Source organism: Zootermopsis nevadensis, unplaced genomic scaffold (genome assembly GCF_977971745.1).
Source record: "Zootermopsis nevadensis isolate Lab colony 2312 unplaced genomic scaffold, Znev_1.0 Znev_ptg000058l, whole genome shotgun sequence".
NCBI lineage: Eukaryota > Metazoa > Arthropoda > Insecta > Blattodea > Termopsidae > Zootermopsis > Zootermopsis nevadensis.
The window spans coordinates 650,830-655,965 of NW_028259189.1; positions in this window are offsets into that span (position 1 = coordinate 650,830).

Here is a 5,136-nt window from a genome sequence, read left to right on the forward strand (position 1 = left end):
GTATTGACCCGACAAACTCTGTGGTAGCTGCACGCCGATGTTACAGAATTTAGAATTTTTCAGAGCTGAAAACGAGTAGAATGACAATACAGCAAATTGTATGTAACTTAAATAATATTAAATGGACAAATGTGCTACCTTAAATAAATGTATTTCTAACCTTAATGTATATGTTATTAAGAATTGGAAACATTTCCCGTCAACATTATGAAACTCCATTTCTGACAATGTTTGGACGATTTTGAATATTCGGGTGAAATATTGAATTGAATTTTGCTTTGTGAGCTGTGTCCACAAAATACTGTTTGTATTTTTAATTTTGTATGTAATTTTGAAAGGATAACATTGTTCCAGTTACATCATGATGATGATGTAATACACATCGAAACATGTCGTCAATACAAAATGTAACAAGATACAGTATCTACTGAGAATGTTATAATTTTAAGTAATTTTAAACAACATTATTTTAAGTTTGTGTATAGACGGAAAATAAAATATTGTATCAATAAAACACAAACATGACGCAATTAAGATATAATTTAACGCAGTAATTTCTGTCTAATAAACTTTAAGGGAAAAATTTGTGTTGTGCGCTATTTAGTTTCATATTTCAAATAATCGATCCAAATTTCTTCAATCATTCTGCGTAGTTTAGTCAGAATAAATTAAAACAAAGTTTATACAAGATGACGACCACAGCCGGTTTTGGGCGTTTTGAGCACTGGGATTGTGGGTTCGCATCCCACTCGCGTTTTTCAATCCTGTCTCGTGCAAGTGGACATCTGTCCCTTGTCAAAGGAGTCCTGCCGAGTGGCTTCAAGGATTCGCACTTGCTTCTGAATTGAAAATCGTCAGAGAACGCGCACCGGAAAAACTAGAGAAGAGGAAAATTCCTGAAAGATGGTTACTGCGCCTATTAAATGCATTTTCCGTTTTCTGTAAGCAGCGCAGACGCATTAATCTCGTCAAGTCGCTCCTCTGAGTGCACGTGTACCCTTCCGAAGTCGCATCACGAGTTCCTGATGCTTGAGGCGCCTGCAGGGAGCAAATTTCAAATTAAAACTGAATAGGAATTATGCACTTCAGATTACAAATATCGTCGTTAAACAAGCCGTAAATACAACATTCGAAGTTAAAGACCATAATTTCATGATCTGCTGGATTTTTCGTACCGTAGAGGCTGAAGATACGGTTATTAAGATTACGGCGTGTGTATTCGTCTTTCACAGTTCACGCGACACCAATTAATAACCTCGTTCGAATTCATGCAATGACCCTTAAAAGGGTATCAGAAATAAAAACTTAATAAATGTCTGTTTTTGAATTCTATCCTGCTTGAAGTAAATCGCCCGTGGTCATCTGAACCCGTACAAATGGATTCCCCATCCTCGCACTCTTTGAGCAAGAGACGTTGGATTCAATTTACGTAATTTACCGCGGGTACATTTCCCGTTTTGACCGGCTTTAACAAATTTATTAAAGTTTTGTAAAAAGTATCATTTATATTTATCATTCAATTCGTCTCCCACGCAATGTTAGTTACTTTATGTATGATGTGATATTTTAGGTTCTATGGTTTTTTCGTATTTTGGTGGCACCTTTCCTCTGGACACCGCGATATTTTGCGACTACGACGCACCGAATGACTTATGCACTTTTCACAAAATGCAGACCGCAATGTAAAACTTGCGTTGTTACTCTCATTACTTCTCATTACCTTGAACTTGAGGTCGCCGACAGGAAGTTTGGCCTACGGAATTCCAAGAAACGCCACTTAATATTTCTTGTTCCGGATAAATGCTAAAACATTTCCCTTCAGAAAACTTTGTTGCACACGCGAGGCTGTTACACATGCAGAACATCTCCAGTGCCAACGCGGAGATCCGACGGCCCGCCATGTCTCCACGTCTGCGCGCTGGACTCCAGAGATCCAGATCCATTTTAAGTTACTGCATTATTTATCAGTGCACTGCTCACAATTATTCAGTTTAATTTCAAAATTTTGAAACATTTTCTTGTATATTAAATATGTGTGTCTTATGGAAATGTAGGTGAATCAAACAGGAACCTAACAAGTCAGAACGAAATCACGTGTTCAGTTGATGAGCGATATAAGTCTCCATTGTGACATGGATTAGACCCAGAAAGAGATAACAATTATGATTTCCATCTCAGTCTCCTTGAAAAGAGGGATCTGCCAACTTAAGAGGCGATTACACTTCCATTGTCAACGCCAGAACTGCGAAACATGGGTCCCGCAAAATGCAAGTGGCCACCTGAAACATTTCACCTGGCGCAGAGTTGACGGGCCCTTGAAAAATTATTTTTAAAATTAATCAAGTAAAATAAAACCCGACGTTATTTTTCAATAAGGGCAATTAAATTGCAATTCCTCCTTATGTACCTTTCCATTATTTTTAAATTTATTTCCTTCTGATAAGGAACACATTTAATATTAATTACTAGAGCAGGGCGCTCCTTTCGGAGCTCCTAGGGGGGAATCCCAAAGGGGAGTTAGTTTAGTGTCTCATCCAAGTGTTTAAACCCCTGAGTAAGAAACTCAATTAACCCCCCCCCCCCCCGAATGGGGGGTTTAAACACTTGACCATCCCCCCGAAGGGGGTTGGTTGCGTTTTAAAATCTTGAGTAAGACACTAAACTAATCCCCGTGTATAAACAAATACGAGGCTGGTCTACAAAGTAAGTTTCCCTGGAGCCGTTTACAGAAACAAAACACAATTTCATGGAAATATTTATTGCAACAGATACAGCAAGTGTCCAGCTACTTTTCAACATATTCGCCACCGGAATTGAGACATTTGTCATACCGTGGGACCAACTTGTGAATACCTGTGTCGTAGAAGTCTACCGCCTGGGATTGGAACCACTGTGTGACAACCATCTCCGCCTCTCTGTCATTCTCAAAAGCTGACGCTGACTGGACAGGAATTTCTTGAGGTGTAGGAAAAGATGGAAATCACTGGGAGCGAGGTCCGGGCTGTAGGGTGAATGATTAAACACCTCCCACCTGAACTCCTGCAGGAGACTTGCTGTCCGTCGAGCCGTTTGCGGCCTAGCGTTATCACTGACCGCACTTCACAATCGGCGGGAGCTGGAATAAGAACCTCCATCTTCAACAGCTGCAACGATGCTACTGTGAGAACGCGGGAAGTACCGTTAGTGCATGCGCCATGCTACGTCATTGCTCTATCACGTAGGCACAGTCGCTTCGCGCAATATAAGGTTTGCTAGCTGTGGGACGAGTGGGGAACTTACTTTTGGGACGCGCCTCGTATAAGGTGATATTGTTGATGACGTCATTTTTTGACGATAACGATGGCTAATCCTTTCGGAGCGCTTCTTGTAATCTGAAAAGAAACACAGGATTGTCGTTAGTGGTGTTCAGTTCATGCAGCCTGTTGCGAATATTTGCAATAGCACAAACAATAAAACTGCAACAGTCTCACACAACAATATTAAAAAAGTATTTATAACTTTTATGTTACAAGATAAAACTGTTCATGTTGTCATGTAGGACTGTAACAGGATTTTTTACTTGAACTTTCTTGCATAGTAGGCAGGTGTGTCGTCCGTGAACGAACGAGTTGTTCCGCATGAAGTTTAACAATAGACTCGTTGTTTCTCTCCAAACCCGACCTCAACACCCACTAGGCGTATTGGTCTGACGAGTTGGTTGGCCACGTGTCATTCCGATTGTCTCTGATCCAGACAAACCGTATCTTTTCTCCAATAATATTCAGTTACAGACTAATCGCCATATCATCTGCATTGCTTTACCTTGCTGTCAAGAGGATTTGGTGATATGGGACATTTTCGCTTTAGATATTAACTATTACACCCGTGTGTGAAAGACCGGAACATATTTCGTTCAAAATGGCACCGTTTCAGCTTTTCTTTAAACACAAAGTTTTCATTTCAGTTCTCAAGTAAGTCAATAACATAAACTTACTCCTTCAATCGTCCTGATGATAGAGGGAGCAAGGACCACTAAAACTTTGGTAGACATCTATCAGACTACACAGCGCTACAAACCTAAAAACAGCTGTCTTCGAAACAATTCTTCAGATCCTACTCATTTATTGTTACTTTTTAAATCCACAAATTAATATACGTAACAAAACCATTTCTCCTAATTTTCAAAAAAGGCATATTGATAATTTGAGCTAGTTCTTCATTCAAATTATTTTACAAACTAGAGCTACGCCCTCCTTTCGGAGCGCTTTCTCTCATCTGATATTTTACTTCTTTACGTCGCTGTTCAGAGGCCAACTGTTTTCGTCAGTCAACTTTCCACCCTTGCAAATTTTCGTCTCTTTTCTTTCCCTTCTGTTTTTGTTGAATAAGTTTTTCTACGTTTACCAATGTAAGTCCTACTTCGCTTTTCTTCATTTGTTAAATTGTTCTGATGTTTTAGTTCTTTATGTCGCTGCTCAGAGGCCAACTGTCCTTGGTCAGCTAATTTTCTGCGTATAACCCAATCCTTACATAGCTTCGTTTTTTCTCTTCTGTTCTTGGTGAATAAGGTTTTCTGCGTTTATCAATGCTAGTCTCCCTTCGCTTTTCTTTACTTGTTAAGTAGGTCTGCTGTTTTAGTTCTTTACGTCGCTGTTCAGAGGCCAACTATTCTTGGTTACTCAACTATCTACGTCCAACCCCACCCTTGCAAATATTCGTCAGTTTTTTTTTGCTCTTCTGTTTTTGTTAAATAGATCTGATGTTTTAGTTCTTTACGTCGCTGTTCAGTGGAAAATTGTTCTTTGTCAGTCAACTATCTAGGTCCAACCACACCCTTGCAAATCTTCGTTTGTTTCTTCTCCTGTTCTGTTCTTGTTGAAGAGTTCTGATGTTTTAGTTCTTTACGTCGCTGTTCAGTGGAAAACTGTTCTTGGTCAGTCAACTATCTACGTCCAACCACACCCTTGCAAATCTTCGTTTGTTTGTTTTTTGCTCTTCTGTTCTTGTTAAATAAGTTTTTCTGCTTTTATTACACTTATCTCAGGTATTAAATTCATCCATCACCCTCGAAGTAGTTCCCATGGGAGTGAACACAACGATCCCAGCACCGCTGCCAAGCCTGGAAGCATCCCTGGAAATCTTTCTTTGTCAAACTGT